This window comes from Amia ocellicauda, chromosome 11 (assembly GCF_036373705.1).
Source record: "Amia ocellicauda isolate fAmiCal2 chromosome 11, fAmiCal2.hap1, whole genome shotgun sequence".
In the NCBI taxonomy this organism is placed as follows: Eukaryota; Metazoa; Chordata; class Actinopteri; order Amiiformes; family Amiidae; genus Amia; species Amia ocellicauda.
Genome location: NC_089860.1, coordinates 788,286 through 809,503, shown reverse-complemented (window position 1 = coordinate 809,503; position 21,218 = coordinate 788,286). Strand labels below are relative to the sequence as shown.

General features: G+C 43.6%; 1 non-coding gene across 1 annotated transcript; it reads left to right on the top strand.

Annotated features, from left to right (window-relative positions):
* The first annotated feature begins 2,684 nt into the window (after positions 1-2,684).
* On the top strand, positions 2,685-2,757 carry trnav-aac (transfer RNA valine (anticodon AAC)). The gene has a single exon. It is a non-coding gene; the product is annotated as a tRNA-Val (tRNA).
* Positions 2,758-21,218: the final 18,461 nt, after the last annotated feature.

The following is a 21,218-nucleotide window of genomic DNA, read 5'->3' as shown; positions in this document are numbered from 1 at the left end:
TGATTAGTGCCGGTTTCAGCCACGGTTTGTTCAGTCTTCTGTAAAACACGTTGAAATAGAACAGGAAATAGTAACGGTCTGGTTCAAACAAACAACTGTGTCTCAACTGACTGGGGTGATTCACTTCACACCCCCGACAGACTTCTTTCAGAGCTCGGTCGATGAGAGCACTCAGAATATACACCAGGGTGCTTTTAACCACTCTGCTTACTTGGTCACATACCCCGGGCAAAAATCCTGCGTCTTCATCACGCCCCCGGGACAGTCCGATGCTCATTGGGTCGCCTGGTGGTTTGTGGGGTGTTTCTCCATCCATTGGACTGACCCCCTCCTGAGACGCACAGACGGTAGACAGTTCGGCAAAATCAAGGCCCTCCATGAGCTCCAGAGGCTGGGGATCCCCGAGACTCATTTGGACATCCATCGCACCGCATGTTGTTTCGTCCTGAGGGACCGGGGTCTGAGGTCTTGGAGAGTAACCACAGTCAAAGGGTTCCAGAGTGTATACAAAATCTGGGGAATAGAACCAGGGGTGATCCCGGGTTTGAAGAGGCCTGTAGAGCCTGTCGACGTCCGCAGCTTTCGGGTAAGACATTCTCTTTAATTTTAAACCATGAATGAATTGTTGCACCTTTTATCCTATCTCTTCACTACGTCACGACACACCGCCCTCTTAGAAGAGAGTAGCCCCTGAGCCGTCAGACCCCCCTCCAAAACCCCACACGTCGTCTGTCGTAGTTCTGCAAGCTTTCCCATTCACACCTTTCAAAACCCTGAGTCGGAGACTCCATTTCGCATTCTCTTGGACCCTCTTGCAAGCCTTCTAGAGTCTTATCCACAAGCCCCAGATCTCTCCAGGCCATCACCTTCAACCAGTCCTCATAAGAGTATTCAATTACCATCTCAAAAGGTTCCAACGTACCCTCCTTCTCTCCCAAAGCAAGAAGCTCCACTCCAACATAGCTGGGATCCCTTTTAAAGCGGTAACCCCGTCGAGCCCCCCAGAACAACACCCAGGAGCGTTCAATCTTCAAATTGGTGAGTACAGGAACCCTTGCCCGGGATTGTTTCTTGCGGGGTTTCATGTTGATGTCGCTGGACATGTTGAAGAAGCGGGATGTTTCAGAAGCTGAGAATTAAAGAGGTATTGCCTAAAAGAAGCGCGGGTTCTTAAATAGAGAGGAGAGTTTCGGGGCGTTGCCTTCAGAGGGGTGGGGGTATTTATGGGTGGCCTTGTTGTTCAGGGTTTTATGGGTGCACACTTTCTGACGGATATGACGTAGGAATAATTAAGGAAATAACTCTACCTAAAATCACGCCCCCCAATTATGACGTAGGAATATTAATAAGCTTAGGGCATACGTCATAACAAAATAGGCCGCGCCCAAAAAACCCTACTATCTACTCTTATGTAGTTGAAGGCGCAGTATAGCTCTCATAGTCTGGTGGAGACGGAAGACCACCAGCCGTTTGAACAAGCCATTCAGCATCACCTTGTTGGGTTAAGTGCAGGCACTGTCAGAGCGCAGGGCGTCCTGCCTTTGAAAGAGTTTCCGAAGTGTCCTGATGTGCCCTTTAGCAATGCAAAATAGGTCAGTGAAAATAGAAACCTTTATCTCACAGGCTGGCCCACGGGAAACGCCTGTGCGCGTTTTATCAGCCTGCTTCGATGGGAGGCATTCGAAACGCCAGGACGGGTCGTTTTCCGTAGTGTAGTGGCTATCACGTTTGCCTCACACGCGAAAGGTCCCCGGTTCGAAACCGGGCGGAAACAACCCGCGGTGCACGCGTGCCAGTGCCATGTTACCCGTCGCCATCTCTCTGCTCCAAGGCCGGCCGTCGTTTTCTCTTCCTCGGAGTGGCAAGAAATCCTGACCTTGAGAACAAACGATCGCAGAAGGGTAGCTTTGCGAGGCGCTGGAACTCACACTTTTAAAATCGATACATGTTGTAGCTGTTACAATACGACCGTAGCAGGATCAGCGACATTGCTGTTACTCTTATGTAGTCGAAGGCGCAGTATAGCTCTGATAGTCTGGTGGTGACGGAGGACCTCCAGCCGTTTGAACAAGCCATTCAGCATCACCTTGTTGGGCTAAGTGCAGGCACTGTCAGAGCGCAGGGCGACCTGCCTTTGATAGAGTTTCCTAAGTGTCCCGAAATCGGTGCACTCAGAGCGTCCGTCCGTCGACAGGTTGAAATTGTAAACGCTGGTGTAGCCACTTTTAATTGAAATATGATGATGATGATGATGATGTTGTTGTTCTTGTTCTTGTTGTTGTTGTTGTTCTTGTTTTTCTTGTTGTCGTCGTGGTCGCCGTCATTATTATTGTTAAAGTAAAGCAGTAGTTAGATTTGTTGCTACCGTAAGGTGTAGAAGGCACAATAGCTTTGTGATTGTCTGATGGTGGCACAAGACGAGCAGCAGCTGTTTGAACAAGCCATTGAACATCACCTTGTTGGGGTAAGTGTAAGTCTTGTCATAGCTCAGGGCGTTCTTCCTTTGAAAGAGTTTCCAAAGTGTCCTGATGTGCCCTTTAGCAATGCCAAACAGGTCAGTGAAAATGGCATCCTTTCGCCGCACTTCAGACGCCATCTCACAGCCTAGCCGACCTGAAACACCTGAGCCCGTTTTACCAGCAGGCTTTAACGGTAACCATTTGAAGCAAGAGGCAGCGGTGTCGGTTTCCGTAGTGTAGCGGTTATCACGTTCGCCTAACGCGCGAAAGGTCCCCGGTTCGAAACCGGGCGGAAACAGCCTACTGTGGGCTGGCCCTTTTCGTCATTCTTGCCCTCGTGGTTCCCCGGAGGCGGTGGGTGTCTTTTCTTCATTGGAGTGCCCGCAATCGATGCACTCAGAGCGTCCGTCCGTCGACAGGTTGAAATTGTAAACGCTGGTGTAGCCACTTTTAATTAAAATCTGATGATGATGATGATGATGATGTTGTTGTTGTTGTTCTTGTTGTTGTTGTTCTTGTTGTCATCGTGGTCGCCGTCATTATTATTGTTAAAGTAAAGCAGTAGTTAGATTTGTTGCTACCGTAAGGTGTAGAAGACAACAGTTGGTATGGCGTGTGATATCAAAACATTCAGAATACTTTTAACCTATATAATTTATAAGCTTTGTAAAATAAACCCAAATATATCTTTTGCGGGGATAAACGCTGTTCTGAGTAGTTTGTGACTTGTTTAATACCAAACATAGCATCGCTATAAAAAAAAAAAAAAAATCACTGTAAAAGCGCTAGTTATTTTTGATCTTTATAGTTATTTTCTAGGCTCAGGTTGTTTTTTAGTGCTTATAAAGGCCTGAAATATTCTTAGTGGTGGTTGACTATAGGTCTTGATGTTTAAAAATGTTTTTTTGAGAGACCAAAAGGTTCTAATAAAAGTTTAGAGTAGAGAGGAGAGAGATCGTCTCCATCTTGGTTTCTATTTGAAATTTGATGCAGTGTCATTTTATTGGTTGGTTTTGATATGTTAATTGGTAACAGGGCGGCACAAAGGCCAGACCAGAACAATGCCTTACAAGCAGATCCGGCATGTGGCCATCAGTATAAGTATGAAGGTCTGGTCTTCAGCTCGACAGACTCATACTGACCTTTCGATTTAAGACTAAAGATCAACAATGTCCGGAAACAACATCAGCGATTCGATTTAAACGAGTTTTTAGGCAAGTCTTCAGATTCTTTTCATTGACTCAGAGCGTGTTGTGTGCATGTATTGTAAATAAGGCTATAACATCTGTTTTAAGTTCTGTAAAATAATTTTTCAGCCAGTCAACAGGAGTTAATTCCCAACGCTGAGGAGATCATCTGGAACAACGACGGTAAGATTTTTGTGTTTGCGCTCATGGGTTCTTATGCATGGGTGTGTGTGGTTTGAAGCGGCTCATTAGAGTTATGAAAACGTTTTAATATATATTAATGCCGGTCTCTTTAATTACACAGAAACTATCGAAAGGCCTGTGATTAATGTCTCCAAGGATCGACCAAGAGAAGTGGTTGTCCCTAGACAGGCTGTCTGCCGACCGGGTAAGAACTAAACCCCTGTTTGTTTGTATAACGTTTCTGTAAGATGTTTGAGTCCAGTTTTGTTAATTTTAAAAAATTATCCTGTCTAACAGTATTAAGAAACGTGGTTCGAGACAACGAAAGGCCTTCCACATCGAGGGCTTGTTTCGTTTTACCTTCGAGAACCGTAACCTTTCAAGAATCTGAAAGGCCGTCAGCCCCGGTATCTGATAGCTGTGAGTATATATCTGCAGCCTGTAAGAGGTTAAAGCTTTTTATAAAGCGGTGTGGTTAAAGGTTAAACATGTCTCTTACCTTCACAGCGGTGCAAAAAGCTAAACCAGCCGAAAAACATAAGAAACGATTATTCTGTGGAGGTAAGTAAGATCTTTCAAACTTTAATGTTTTTAAAAGGGCTTTGTTTGCCCGTTGAGGGCTAATATTTAAGCGATGGGTGACCGTTTCCTGTAGGGCGGGGGGTTCTGGGAAAGATCTTTAGAAGTCCGGACAGGTCTAGGCTTGTTTCTGGGGAACGTGTTTAGAAATGACCGATTGCCGTACCGTCTGGTTAGGAAGTAAAGCCGTCCGAAAGGGTTTAGTAAGTTGTTTGGCTTATCTCCCGCTATTATACTTCTGTTTTAAAGTGGTTGTAGGAAAAGGCTTGAAGGTGTTCATTGTATTTAATATTTAAACAGATCGTGAAAACGTTTGTGAAACAGGAAGTCCCGGGATCAGGAAGCGTTTACACTTGGAAGGTTCGTTTAAAAATGAAATGTTGTTGTGTGTGTGTGTGTTTTATTAACAATATTACAGTTTTTAAAGAAACATTTAAGAAACAGTTTATTTACAGCGGCTTCTCTGTTTTAAATTTATTATCAAGTCCTAATAAATATATTGTCTGTAAATAATAAGGCGTTGTAGTGAATGTCTAAGGCTATTTTCAAAGGTCTAAAAAAGCTAAAGGTTTTGAATGTCCTGGACATGTTGTTTTAAGTTTGATTTCTGTCGCCGTTTAAAGATGTAAATGTAATGTATATTTTTATTCTTCCCAAGACTCTTGGGATAGTCATTCTGTGAATGAGCTATTGAGGACAATTACCCCGTCTAAGTGGGATCAAACATCTTTCCCGGTGAGATCACCGAGAGGATCCCCCACGATGGTCTTGGAGACCCCCCAACATCTACTCAGGCCACAGCCTTCTGGGGGTAATTCAACACCCCAGATTCAGCCCGCCGCATTGTCGGGCGGAACAAATACAGGCATCCAACAACCTCAGGGGTCGCCGTCAGTCAGGGCTGACACACCACCCAACGACGGCCTAGTTTCAACATCGTCCCCCCAGACCCGTTTCTTGGCTACCGAAACGCGAAACAGTAACCCCGCGCTTGGCCAGGGTGTCACCGCAAAGGCCTTCTTGGTCTCCGTCCATGAGTATACACTCGCTCCCTGCCTCCTTCGACCGAGATTTACCGGAGCGACCATCCTTTGAAGCTGAGCCAGGCCACCAGCCCCCGGAGCTACTTCCTGAAGGTCGGCATGAGTTGCTACATACTTTGTTACAAAATCAAAGACTTGTGTTAGTGGGGCAAAACCTGGTGATAGAGAGCCAAAACACCCTTATTAATACCCTTACTAACGAATTGTACCGTATTTAATGTTTTAATAGACACAAAACGCCTTACTATTGTGGGTTGTTGGAAAAATAAAAAATAAATTAAAAAATGTCCTGACTTGGTAAAAGAACTCACAAACTAAAGGATTATGAACAAGCTAGGGCCCCAAAAAGACCTTCCCGAGAGAACATCCCCGGCCCTGTTGTGAACTCCTCTGATGTCCCAATGAACCTATTACTATTACAAATGATAAATGATTTAAATAACCCCCAATTACCACCGATAGAATGTGAATTAACAGACTTACCTGTGAACCCCGACCTGTTACAGATGGTCAATGATCTAAATAACCACCTCCCACCGGTAGCGCTTATAGAGGTTCACCCCCTAGTTCACCCCGATTTGTTTGAAATGGTGGAGTCTTTGGAGGAGCTACCCCGACCAAATTCTGCCCCTATTATAAATGATTTGAAACAATTAGAACACAGGATGGCGGCAGAAGCAGCCATCACTATAGAGGAGGGTCTTGACATTAACCGGTTGGATATCTTTGAAGGACTTTTACAGGCTTTAAATGAGCCTCCTCAAAAAGGGGGTTTTGTAGATGTCAGCAGTGGGGGTGTTCGGAATGTGGAGGGTTCTGAGACTGATAAGGCTGTGGAGGACATGCTCTGTGAGAATGTAGGGGGTGAAGGCTTTGTTCAAAATGATGATGTGTCCAAGAGTACCAGTGATCCCGTGATTATAGATAGACCGGCCTATAACAATTTTGAAATGATTCAGTGTTTTAATTTTGCAGAACTTTTAAATTGTGACAATTATGCAGAAATATTTGTCAACATACACGAGGCTTTGCAGAAAATGCTTGAACAGGTTGCTGAAAGGGTCAGACCTCGAGATGTTGTACAGTTAGAACTCAGAGGGGATGATTTGTTTAGCAACCTATCTGTAATGCTGAGTGGAGATAATTTAGATGTCTGGCTAAAATCGAAGCGTTATTGCAAAGTAACGCAGCCATCTTAGCTGATGAAAGTCTGTCTCTGGTAATGAATGTGGTTCGTAACCCTGAGGGTGGGGCGCTTAGAAGACTGTCGAAATGCTTGAAGAACGACATAATTAGGACCAAGCTCAGGCAATTAGTGGTGAGTTCCAGTGGGGACAATAAGCTCTGTTTTGCTTACAGTTTAATAAAACTACTCACCCCCGACATGCCTGAACCCCAAGCTCTGCAAGAGGCTTTAACGCTTCATCAGAGGGCTGGCTTAAACTCTCAACAGAGGGTTGCCTTTTCAGACATCACCAAGTTGCAGGAACATAACTGTAAACCCCGCCAAGAGACAAATGTCCAAACTGATTTTAAACAGTCTGTGGGGTAAGTTTGGGGAAAGAAATTACCGTCTAAACACAACCTTGATTAAAACCCCTGAACAGTTTATAGAATTTATGTTTTCCAAACAACATGCAGTATCACACTTTCAATTCTTAAATGACCACGTGGCACAGGTCCAGTGGAGGGCCCCTAAAGATTTCCCCACCAAACAGGGGAACGTTAATGTTTTCATAGCGGTTTTTACCACGGCTTACGCCCGGCTTGAACTGTACAACTTAATGGATCAGTTGCAGGAACGCACACTCTATCATGATTCTGACTCTGTAATCTTTGTCACCAGGCCAGGGGATTGGGTCCCTCCCCTCGGGGACTACCTTGGGGAGTTAACGAGCGAACTAGATCCTCAGGACCACATAGTGGAGTTTGTTTCAGGGGGTCCTAAGACGCATACAGAACGGCTGCGGGTAAGACCTGTATGAAAGTTAAGGGTTTCACTCTGAACCATTGTAACAACAAGCTCATTAACATCAAGTCTCTGACGACCCTGGTAGAAAGTTTTGTAACCGAGAAAGACGCGCCTCCTCGTGAGATTATTACAGCCGGAAATCAGATCTATCGCAATAAAAAGGAGTACACGTTGGAAAATAGATCACTAAACAAACGGTTCAGGGTGGTGTACAATAAAGGAGTGTTGAAGACTGATTATACCACTCTGCCTTATGGATATTAGCGGTGGTTTTGATAACAGACTTCAACACCCTTTCTCCTGTATTATAGCTGGTCCCTCCAATTCGGGGAAGAGCTATCTTATAAGGAACATCATAGAAGATGTGGACGCAACCGTGTCCCAAGCTCTTGACAACATAGTGTGGTGTTACTCTTGCTGGCAACCTCTCTACGATGATTTGGCTTCGAAAAAAAATAATCTGAAATTTGTGCAAGGTCTCCCCGCCTCGTTGTAAGACGATGACTTGTTCCCGCCCGGTCAAACTAACCTAGTGATCCTTGATGACCTGATGGAGCAGGCCGGTGACAACAGTGAAGTGGAAAAAGCTTTCACAAAGTACACTCATCATAGGAATTTAAGTATTCTTTATTTAGTTCAAAATCTATTTTTTCAAGGTAAAAAAAGCCGCACTATTAATTTAAATGCCAATTATATAATTATTTTTAAAAACCCCAGAGATAAACTACAGGTCACCGTCTTGGCTCGTCAAATGTACCCTAACCAGACCAAGTTCTTTTTGGAGGCATTTGAGGATGCCACCAAAAAACCCTACGGGTACTTGATTGCGGACTTAAAAGCACAAACCCCAGAAGACTTTCGCCTCAGAACAGGTTTGTGCCCGCCCGATTGGCCGGCAGTGTATGTGCTAAAGAAAAGGAAATAAATAAGAATGTCTGTTCGGATTAAAAGAAATCTGCCACTTTTGCAAATGTTATTTGAGGGGAGCCTGCGCCATAGGAAAGCTGTGCTGGCAGGGGCCCCCTCGGATTTGATCGAGACCATGTGTGAAATAGCTTTTAACATCTTACACGGTAATATACCCCTAACCCCTTCTTAACATTCTAAACTCAAAAAACAAAAAGCGGTTATCAAGATCATCGCTAATAAGAAGTATTCTATTAAAAGAAAAAGAAAGAAGATTAATCAAACCAGGGGTTTTATAGGACCGCTGTTGAGCATAGCCGTGCCTTTCCTAACCAGTCTTCTAGCTTCCAGAGTGGGTTAATAATGGAATATGCTCAGAAAATGTTTTTGATCCCTCAGGAGCAGCTTGAGAAACTGAGAAAAAATGTTGTCGGGCAAGAGCCCATTAGACAAACAGCCGAAAACAACCTGGACTCTGAAATGAAAGCTATACAGGCCAGGGCCGATTTAAATCAGTATTCCAAAGCCCAGTTGTATACCAACACGTTACAGCGTTACCTCCGTCTGGTTAGACAGGGTGAAAAAGATCAAAACATTTTAACTTTAACCATGGCCTCTCAAGAAAATGGTTCTGGGGCTGATGCGGGGGGTACGGTTGATAAAGATGTTGCGGTGACCGAACCTGTTGAGAGTTCAGAGGGAGATGTTGTAACGGATGTTTTGAGAAACATGCCGGCCAGAAGCAGGAGACATGCAGAATATATCCTGCGCAAAATGGTTCAGAAACCGCGGGTAACGGCTTGGAATGAACAGGGTGAATTTGTTTTTAAAGGACAACTGATCAAAGGTTCACACATGTTTGATTTGTTGAAGAGTGTCAATAGCACTAATAAGGTACCCGAGAGTCGCCGACCTGTAGGCTGGAATGCTTTCCTACAGGCGATGGCCTGTCTGAACATGCCCCAATCCACAGTTCCTAACCAGGAAACGCGACAAAAAATCCATCTGTGTAAAGAGGTGTAGCCTGATCTGACTCCGATATCTCATTACTCTGACCGTGCTTAGCGACCATCCTCAGGATCTATCCATCGTTGGGAAGCTTATTAATCTCATGTTTTTATTTGTCTCCCCTGTAAATAATGACCCGACAAACAATTTTTTATTTATTTTTTTTTATTTTCAAATGTTGTACATTTATTTATAACATAACCCCTGCTTTGTATAAGAATTGTTTTGAATAAAAACAAAACTAATGATTCAAAGGCTGTTTTCATTATTTTTTCACCTTAACACGCATGACATCTTTTAAAATCCTCACAAGAACACCCCATCTGTATACATGACTGGCTAGGGTCGTAAGTCATTGTGTTATAAGGGGGGTCCACAGTGTACTGACAAACTCTGCCACTTTTTTATCATTTTGGCCTAAATCCTCACTGTACAAGGCCATAATATCGGGGTATGACCTTCCTTTAGATCTATGATATAAGAAAAACACACAGTGCTGACCACAAGTGAAGGTCTGAAGACTTTGTACTTGACGACCGCTGTAAATGGTTTCTTGACAGTTGTTGAGCAGAAAGTTATTGATCTTCCGAGGGAAAGGTCTGAAATCCGGGGGGTTTCCATAGGAATCAAAAAATTCACCACGGTGGTCCTCCCTTAGATAAATAGCCAGCCAATGTTCTCCGGGCATATTTTTAGGGTGTGTGTTGATTATGTACATTGCAGGTAAATTCTTGATCTTAAATTTAGGTAGCTGATCGCAGGCGTAGACTCCTTGAAACAGTTTCCGTGAGCCGGCCAGGGCATTCATGATGTGGTTGAGCTCTCTGGTGTTCATTTTAATAATAATCATACAGAACGTTTCTCCTCCGATTCACCTCAATAATGTTGTCAAACACAGCATACACGACCATATTTACAGTGCGTGGTAGAGGCTGCTTGAAACGCATCTCCAAACGCATATTGCCCGTCTTCATCAGTGAAAAATGTTGTCCACACTCTTCGTCAGGGGTCAGGTTGAAACCGTACAGGGTGTAACCGCTGCAGTATTCCCGGCGATCGATCAGCAGAGTTTGATCCTTGAGATGGCGACCCGTAGCCAGTACTACACTGTAATATTCACGAACCGCATTGCCGTTTTCAAAGTCAGGTTGAAAAGGTCTGGATGGAACCTGCACACCATCGACGTACAACGCTATAAATTCCGCGTTATAATGTTAAAAGTTAAAAAGGTTCTTGTTGTAAACCCCGGTAAATGCATCATTATCCACGAGACCAATAATAACCTGTTTTGGGAGCTGTCCTAGAAACAGATTTTCCTGGTTCATCACCCGTGTCCCTGCAGGGATACTGTGGACTTTCATATAGACTCTTTCGATCGGGTACTTAACGCCTGCGCGTGTCCTAGTTTAACCGCCGGGGAGACGGACACTTTTTTCACAAACAGCGAGGCCGATAATATGGTCAGTTTATATTTTTCAGTATCAGGGGTCATCAGATAAAAAGCACTTTTACTACGGATCATTTTAATTTTAATGTCTACCCCGTTGAGCATGAGTTTTTCTTGGAAAAATATGTCTGCATTGATATGCCCCATTAGCTCAAAGGTCCTCCCTTCTGTTGAAGAGGCCGTTCTTTTTTGCAAACCCTTATTGAGTCCCTCTGGATCCTTGTCGTCCATAGCTTCCGGGTTGTCTTTGAAGAAAAGGCCGGGGCTGAACTGTTTGCTTAGGGTCTCCTCACTATAATTAAGTTTACACTCCATCATGGCTCTATAGGGGTAAGTATTGCTGCTTTGACTAATGAGCCGATCTCCCAGGGTCACATCCACCTGTGAAAACATGGTGGCCACCGGGTAATTGATGACCCCAGCGTTGGCCGTCTTCTCGATTGCATCGCCATCCTCATTAGTCACTTTACAGTTCATTAAAATAAATGTGTTTTTCAAATCATTATAATCCTCGCCATTGCCAGCTATAAAAAACTCCAGAGGGGCCATGTCTGAAATTGCAGAAAGAGGGGGAATCTCTACATATATGCTCTTATCTATACTCGTTTGAGTGTATGGAACTGTAAACAGATCCAGTTCTGATTTGACGCATTCTTCCAATAGACTGTGGACAAAAGACATGTTTAAAAGATATATCCTGAGGCTCTATTTTTCTTTCTTTGAGACTTTCTTTTTGCAGGTTTTTTCTTGTGCTGCTTCCTTCTCCGAGTGTTTCCACGATATGTTGGAGAATGAGAGATTCTTCGTTTTCTGTTAGCCACGGATCATCGTCGCCCTGGTGGACACATGCTGTTTCTTCTTTTACCCCCCCTCCTCGCCATTACCATGAGACCCGAACCCTCCTGATGCTCATGGCTAGCTGCCCGGTTCATAACATTGGTGAACACGTCACTAACAATATTTTTAGCCGCTGATTTCAAGTGGGGTCTGGCTATAGCAAAGCCTCTCTTAAGCAGGGGTACGGCCATTCTAAAGAGACCACGAAAGAGTCCTCCTAGACCGGCGCCATACATTGTGGGGGCTCCTACAAAACCGGGCAAGCCGTTCCATCTTGCATCTTGTAATAATCCACATTGGCGCTAGGATCTACATAACCCCTCGAGGTAGCCATTTTAATAATGTACACACTGTTTCAGGGGTCGAAAATGTAGTTTGACAACTTAACTTTACCGAAGCGGAAGGGTACGTTGATATTCTGATCCGATTTGACTTCGATCGTGATGTTGTCAAAGTGGGTCTTTGAGACTGGTACGTAGTGTGGCTTGTCATAAGTAATTGTGACCATGTCATTGCTTTTACCTTTAATAAGTACATTTCTCAAAAGGGGGACATAACTATCCCCGACCCTCTGGTGGGTTATGATATCCGTATACACATAAAGAGTGTAAAAGCCGCCCCACCACTTCTGAGAACCTGCTCTCTGTGTCAGAATAGAACCCTAATATACGCCCCAGTTGGCCGCTGGTTTGAATGCTAATACCTGGTTTTGACACCTTGTACACTCTGTTTTTAATAGGGTTGTAATATAGCTTGATGTTGGGGGTGCCTTCTGAGAACTGTTTATGCATCTCATCTAATATTTTATCCACATTGTCATAATAACCTCCTTGTATCGTGAATGTCCATTGACTCTTTTTAACATCATCAAAAATGGCGAAGGTGGCATCCTTATCTTGTAAAACAGCCCAAGTGTAAGGATACTGTATTTCCGCCAACCCCACTTCCCACGACCCTCTTAGATCTATAGATTTTCCAAATTGTACCGTGTAACTGGATATTTCATTTTTAGGGTATATATCGAGAGAGGCGTTACTGGGTAGAGTCACGTAGAAGCCTCCTGATTCCATCTTGAGTATCGAGAGTAATGCCCCCAACACACCCGCGGGCATGTTGTTATAAGGATTGAATATCGCAAACCTGTTGTTCCGGGACCCAACTATTGAACTTTTCAGGCCATCCAAGCCATTTCACCAACACATATTTTTTCCGGTTCTGGGTTTTTTCAGCTAATATCTTTTCAACTCTGTATACACTGTCTTTACCCACAATAATTTTTTGTAACTCGGCTTCGTAAAACGTCCTCTTTTCCTTAATCAGTCTGCAGTTTTTTAGGACATCGACCCTGGGACAATATATCCTCAAAGACCCTCGTCACCGCTCAACCTGTTTTATTATGTAGAATTCGAGCCCAGGCATATTTTGATTAAACATCGATACACATCAACATCAATTTGTGACCATTGTTATGTTTTGATAAATTTGACATATCGACTAGATCCATTTGCCATTGTGAGTCTATGTCAGTTGCATATACGCGGTTTCTTTTAAAGTTAATCCTGAGAGGTTTATGTAAGGTATAGGCGTCTTGTTCCCGTAACCATTCTGAAACAAACACATCATTAACCTTCACTCCGGCCTCAGCGAGTCCTCTTTGAAAACCCTTCTTACCCGCCAAACCCCCAATCTTGGCTGGGTTGTAGTATAGTTCCTGCATTTGGGGAGCTTGCCGAGTCATTCTGTCAAATAACCACACAGACCCACACTATGCGCAAAGTTTTTTACAAGGTTTTTTATTCAACTTCAGGAGAGCAGATACCCCTTTTTAGACATTTGAGAAAAGTATAACATACACAACAATTTTTTCTACGGTCCAGACAAAAAGAAATCAGATGATTGGTTACTTGATCTATATCAACAAATATACCTGTTTCTTTATCTTGTAGGCACACACCTCAGTTACATATGTAAATAAACAACAATATGACCTATTTTAAAATTAAACAGAGGTGTATTAAACATGCTCAGTAAAAGGTCATACAGATGTTGATGAAATGGCCTAATATCATTCTTGGCCCCCTTGAGCGCTTCATCCCAGTGTTCGTACCCCCCGATCTTTGTTACAGCAGCCATTAACTTTTCCAGGTTTGAAAGTTGATCCTCATCGATGGTTAAATCTGTAGAGAAAAGGCTCGCGTTGGCTACTTTTCTGTCAAGCACATGGTGTAATAGCGCTCTCAGGTTAGCTGCAGAGTGTTGATGACAGAACCAGTTGCAGAAGCAGTCCAGAACATTCCCCATGTTCAAAGTCCCTTAGTTCAGGTCAGAGTCTGAATCAGTGGCGTAGATGTCGAATTCTTCGTCGCTGTCCCCAGCTTTAACTTCTTTACGGAAGAAATAAGCTTTTAGCTTGCCAGCGGTTTTTCTACTCGGCTCATCCAGGTCATTGAGCAGCTGCCCAAGTTTCTCTATTATAAACGGCTCCTTTTTCAGCTCCAGCAAAATCTCATCTATGATTTTCTGGACTTGTCCCGCAGTGACATGTATGTGGGAGTAAGACAGCGCCTTGATTAGTGCCGGTTTCAGCCACGGTTTGTTCAGTCTTCTGTAAAACACGTTGAAATAGAACAGGAAATAGTAACGGTCTGGTTCAAACAAACAACTGTGTCTCAACTGACTGGGGTGATTCACTTCACACCCCCGACAGACTTCTTTCAGAGCTCGGTCGATGAGAGCACTCAGAATATACACCAGGGTGCTTTTAACCACTCTGCTTACTTGGTCACATACCCCGGGCATAAATCCTTCGTCTTCATCACGCCCCCGGGACTGTCCGATGCTCATTGGTTCGCCTGGTGGTTTGTGGGGTGTTTCTACATCCATTGGACTGACCCCCTCCTGAGACGCACAGACGGTAGACAGTTCGGCAAAATCGAGGCCCTCCATGAGCTCCAGAGGCTGGGGATCCCCGAGACTCATTTGGACATCCATCGCACCGCATGTTGTTTCGTCCTGAGGGACCGGGGTCTGAGGTCTTGGAGAGTAACCGCAGTCAAAGGGTTCCAGAGTGTATACAAAATCTGGGGAATAGAACCAGGGGTGATCCCGGGTTTGAAGAGGCCTGTAGAGCCTGTCGACGTCCGCAGCTTTCGGGTAAGACATTCTCTTTAATTTTAAACCATGAATGAATTGTTGCACCTTTTATCCTATCTCTTCACTACGTCATGACACACCGCCCTCTTAGAAGAGAGTAGCCCCTGAGCCGTCAGACCCCCCTCCAAAACCCCACACGTCGTCTGTTTTATCATCGTCGTCGTCATTCAAGGGGGATATATAATCCATAATCCAGCATATTCTCCTTCTAACCAAATCCAGTTGCGAACATTTGGTCAAGATGTCAAAACCATCATTTATACAGTTTATGACCTCTTTCAAGAACGGCCAGTCCACGGCGTCAAACATCATTTCAGTAACCTGTTTTTCTGGATCCTCTTGCCCTTGAGCAATGCAAAATAGGTCAGTGAAATTAGAAACCTTTATCTCACAGGCTGGCCCACGGGAAACGCCTGTGCGCGTTTTACCAGCCTGCTTCGATGGGAGCCATTCGAAACGCCAGGACGGGTCGGTTTTACCAGCAGTCTCCAACGGTAACCGTTCTAAGCAAGAGGTGACGGTGTCAGTTTCCGAAGTGTAGCGGTTATCACGTTCGCCTAACGCACGAAAGATCCCCGGTTTGAAACCGGGCGGAAAGAGCCTGCTGTGGGCCGGCCCTTTTCGTCCTGCTTACCCTCGTGGTTCCCCGGAGGCGGTAGGTGGCTTTTCTTCATTGGAGTTCCCGAAATTGGTGGACTCAGAGCGTCCGTCCGTCGACAGGTTGAAATTGTAAACGCTGGTGTAGCCACTTTTAATTAAAATCTGATGATGATGTTATTGTTGTTGTTGTTGTTCTTGTTGTCGTCGTGGTCGCCGTCATTATTATTGTTAAAGTAAAGCTACCGTAAGGTGTAGAAGGCACAATAGCTCTGTGATTGTCTGATGGTGGCACAAGACAAGCAGCAGCTGTTTGAACAAGCCATTGAGCATCACCTTGTTGGGGTAAGTGTAAGTCTTGTCATTGCTCAGGGCGTTCTTCCTTTGAAAGAGTTTCCAAAGTGTCCTGATGTGCCCTTGAGCAATGCAAAATAGGTCAGTGAAAATAGAAACCTTTATCTCACAGGCTGGCCCACGGGAAACGCCTGTGTGCGTTTTACCAGCCGGATTCGATGGGAGCCATTCGAAACACCAGGACGGGTTGGTTTCCGTAGTGTAGTGGCTATGATGTTTGCCTCACACGCGAAAGGTCCCCGGTTCAAAACCGGGCGGAAACAACCCACGGTGCACGCGTGCCAGTGCCGTGTTACCCGTCCTCATCTCTCTGCCCCATGGCCGGCCGTCGTTTTCTCTTCCTCGGAGTGGCAAGAAATCCTGACCTTGAGAACAAACGATCGCAGAAGGGTAGCTTTGCGAGGCGCAGGAACTGACACTTTTAAAATCGATACATGTTGTTGCTGTGACAATACGACCGTAGCAGGATCGGCGACATTGCTGTTACTCTTATGAGTAGATAGTTGGTTTTTTTGGGTGCGGCCTATTTTGTTATGACGTATGCCCTAAGCTTATTAATATTCCTACGTCATAATTGGGGGGCGTGATTCTAGGTAGAGTTATTTCCTTAATTATTCCTACGTCATATCCGTCAGAAAGTGTACACCCATAAAACCCTGAACAACAAGGCCGCCCATAACCTGTTGTTCTTGTTGTTCTTGTTGGTCAACTGTAGAGTGTGAATGGGTCGGCTCTTCCTGTAGTGGTTGGGGGTCTTTTTTAAATATACATGTAATGGTTTAGTAAATCTAAACCGTTATAAGATCAACAAGTTCTGTTGTCTGTAATGGTCCCAGGTCTTAACAATGCCAGTTTTGAATAGTGCGTTTATCATATTCACACTGTCTCTGTCTGTCTCTCTCTCTCTCTCGCCCAATCATTTTATAAGATCAACAAGTTCTGTTGTCTGTTATGATCCCAGGTCCTAACAATGCCTGTTTTGCATAGGGTACTTATGTTATCCACACTGTATCTGGCTCTGTCTCTCCCCTCAAATTTAATTAAAAATAAAATTAAAAAAGAGGGTGTGTGTGTGGGTGTTTGTGTGTATAGGTTAATTGTGTTTGTAAAAAAAAAAAAAAAAAAGCTGTGGTTATATTTTATCTCTCACATAATGTGTTCAGTCGTTTTACTTAAATACATTCTAGGGTCTTAAAGCTCAAAAGAGTTAGACTTAAGATAAGGATATGCTTTTAAGGTATTTTAGCAGTCTCAATCCCTGATGATAAGGAATCGTTTAAAAAATAAAAACAACTGATCACTCAATGCTAAATAGATCACAACACTCAAGGCTAAATCACTCACACCATGGGGGGCGGGTGTGGGCTCAGACAACAGTAGGTATGGCGTGTGGTATCAAAACATTCAGAATACTTTTAACCTATATAATTTATAAGCTTTGTAAAATAAACCCAAATATCTCTTTTGCGGGGATAAACGCTGTTCTGAGTAGTTTGTGACTTGTTTATTACCAAACAAAGCATCGCTATTAAAAAAAAAAAAAATCACTGTAAAAGCGCTAGTTATTTTAGATCTTTATAGTTATTTTCTTGGCTCAGGTTGTTTTTTAGCGCTTATAAAGGCCTGAAATATTCTTAGTGGTTGTTGACTATAGGTCTTGATGCTTAAAAATGTTTTTTTGAGAGACCAAAAGGTTCTAATAAAAGTTTAGAGTAGAGAGGAGAGAGATCGTCTCCATCTTGGTTTCTATTTGAAATTTGATGCAGTGTCATTTTATTGGTTGGTTTTGATATGTTAATTGGTAACAGGGCGGCACAAAGGCCAGACCAGAACAATGCCTTACAAGCAGATCCGGCATGTGGCCATCAGTATAAGTATGAAGGTCTGGTCTTCAGCTCGACAGACTCATACTGACCTTTCGATTTAAGACTAAAGATCAACAATGTCCGGAAACAACATCAGCGACTTCGATTTAAACGAGTTTTTAGGCAAGTCTTCAGATTATTTTCATTGACTCAGAGCGTGTTGTGTGCATGTATTGTAAATAAGGCTATAACATCTGTTTTAAGTTCTGTAAAATTATTTTTCAGCCAGTCAACAGCAGTTATTTCCCAACGCTGAGGAGATAATCTGGAACAACGACGGTAAGATTTTTGTGTTTGCGCTCATGGGTTCTTATGTATGGGTGTGTGTGGTTTTGAAGAGGCTCATTAGAGTTATGAAAACGTTTTAATATATATTAATGCCGGTCTCTTTAATTACACAGATACTATCGAAAGGCCTGTGATTAATGTCTCCGAGGATCGACCAAGAGAAGTGGTTGTCCCTAGACAGGCTGTCTGCCGACCGGGTAAGAACTAAACCCCTGTTTGTTTGTATAACGTTTCTGTAAGATGTTTGAGTCCAGTTTTGTTAATTTAAAAAAATTATCCTGTCTAACAGTATTAAGAAACGTGGTTCGAGACAACGAAAGGCCTTCCACATCGAGGGCTTGTTTCGTTTTACCTACGAGAACAGTAACCTTTCAAGAATCTGAAAGGCCGTCAGCCCCGGTATCTGATAGCTGTGAGTATATATCTGCAGCCTGTAAGAGGTTAAAGCTTTTTATAAAGCGGTGTGGTTAAAGGTTAAACATGTCTCTTACCTTCACAGCGGTGCAAAAAGCTAAACCAGCCGAAAAACATAAGAAACGATTATTCTGTGGAGGTAAGTAAGATCTTTCAAACTTTAATGTTTTTAAAAGGGCTTTGTTTGCCCGTTGAGGGCTAATATTTAAGCCATGGGTGACCGTTTCCTGTAGGGCGGGGGCTTCTGGGAAAGATCTTTAGAAGTCCGGACAGGTCTAGGCTTGTTTCTGGGGAACGTGTTTAGAAATGACCGATTGCCGTACCATCTGGTTAGGAAGTAAAGCCGTCTGAAAGGGTTTAGTAAGTTGTTTGGCTTATCTCCCGCTATTATACTTCTGTTTTAAAGTGGTTGTAGGAAAAGGCTTGAAGGTGTTCATTGTATTTAATATTTAAACAGATCGTGAAAACGTTTGTGAAACAGGAAGTCCCGGGATCAGGAAGCGTTTACACTTGGAAGGTTCGTTTAAAAATGAAATGTTGTTGTGTGTGTGTGTGTTTTATTAACAATATTACAGTTTTTAAAGAAACATTTAAGAAACAGTTTATTTACAGCGGCTTCTCTCTTTTACATTTATTATCAAGTCCTAATAAATATATTGTCTGTAAATAATAAGGTGTTGTAGTGAATGTCTAAGGCTATTTTCAAAGGTCTAAAAAAGCTAAAGGTTTTGAATGTCCTGGACATGTTGTTTTAAGTTTGATTTCTGTCGCCGTTTAAAGATGTAAATGTAATGTATATTTTTATTCTTCCCAAGACTCTTGGGATAGTCATTCTGTGGATGAGCTATTGAGGACAATTACCCCGTCTAAGTGGGATCAAACATCTTCCCCGGTGAGATCACCGAGAGGATCCCCCACGGTGGTCTTGGAGACCCCCCAACATCTACTCAGGCCACAGCCTTCTGGGGGTAATTCAACACCCCAGATTCAGCCCGCCGCATTGTCGGGCGGAACAAATACAGGCATCCAACAACCTCAGGGGTCGCCGTCAGTCAGGGCTGACACACCACCCAACGACGGCCTGGTTTCAACATCGTCCCCCCAGACCCGTTTCTTGGCTACAGAAACGCGGAACAGTACCCCGCGCTTGGCCAGGGTGTCACCGCAAAGGCCTTCTTGGTCTCCGTCCATGAGTATACGCTCGCTCCCTGCCTCCTTCGACCGAGATTTACCGGAGCGACCATCCTTTGAAGCTGAGCCAGGCCACCAGCCCCCGGAGCTACTTCCTGAAGGTCGGCATGAGTTGCTACATACTTTGTTACAAAATCAAAGACTTGTGTTACTGGGGCAAAACCTGGTGATAGAGAGCCAAAACACCCTTATTAATACCCTTACTAACGAATTGTACCGTATTTAATGTTTTAATAGACACAAAACGCCTTACTATTGTGGGTTGTTGGAAAAATAAAAAATAAATTAAAAAATGTCCTGACTTGGTAAAAGAACTCACAAACTAAAGGATTATGAACAAGCTAGGGCCCCAAAAAGACCTTCCCGAGAGAACATCCCCGGCCCTGTTGTGAACTCCTCTGATGTCCCAATGAACCTGGAACTATTACAAATGATAAATGATTTAAATAACCCCCAATTACCACCGATAGAATGTGAATTAACACACTTACCGGTGAACCCCGACCTGTTACAGATGGTCAATGATCTAAATAACCACCTCCCACCGGTAGCGCTTATAGAGGTTCACCCCCTAGTTCACCCCGATTTGTTTGAAATGGTGGAGGCTTTGGAGGAGCTACCCCGACCAAATTCTGCCCCTATTATAAATGATTTGAGACAATTAGAACACAGGATGGCGGCAGAAGCAGCCATCACTATAGAGGAGGGTCTTGACATTAACCGGTTGGATATCTTTGAAGGACTTTTACAGGCTTTAAATGAGCCTCCTCAAAAAGGGGGTTTTGTAGATGTCAGCAGTGGGGGTGTTCGGAATGTGGAGGGTTCTGAGACTGATAAGGCTGTGGAGGACATGCTCTGTGAGAATGTAGGGGGTGAAGGCTTGGTTCAAAATGATGATGTGTCCAAGAGTACCAGTGATCCCGTGATTATAGATAGACCGGCCTATAACAATTTTGAAATGATTCAGCGTTTTACTTTTGCAGAACTTTTAAATTGTGACAATTATGCAGAAATATTTGTCAACATACACGAGGCCTTGCAGAAAATGCTTGAACAGGTTCAGACCTCGAGATGTTGTACAGTTAGAACTCAGAGGGGATGCTTTGTTTAGCAACCTATCTGCAATGCTGAGTGGAGATAATTTAGATGTCTGGCTAAAATCGAAGCGTTATTGCAAAGTAACGCAGCCATCTTAGCTGATGAAAGTCTGTCTCTGGTAATGAATGTGGTTCGTAACCCTGAGGGTGGGGCGCTTAGAAGACTGTCGAAATGCTTGAAGAACGACATAATTAGGACCAAGCTCAGGCAATTAGTGGTGAGTTCCAGTGGGGACAATAAGCTCTGTTTTGCTTACAGTTTAATAAAACTACTCACCCCCGACATGCCTGAACCCCAAGCTCTGCAAGAGGCTTTAATGCTTCATCAGAGGGCCGGCTTAAACTCTCAACAGATGGTTGCCTTTTCAGACATTACCAAGTTTGAGGAGTTGTTGTCTTTAAAAATTGTTGTGTGGTACCGTTGTGAGGTAAAGGAAGTATTTGTTAAATTTCAGACACATCCTGAAACCCATACACAGACACTGTTTCTCTTCCTAGGTGATAGACATTAATTTGGAATAAAGAGTTTGACGGCTTTTTTGGGTTGTTCGTATGTTTGTCATTGGTGTTATAAGGCCTTCAATGATAAGCTTAAGCACCGCTGTGACGGTTACTGTAACGTCTGTTTCAATCCGCAA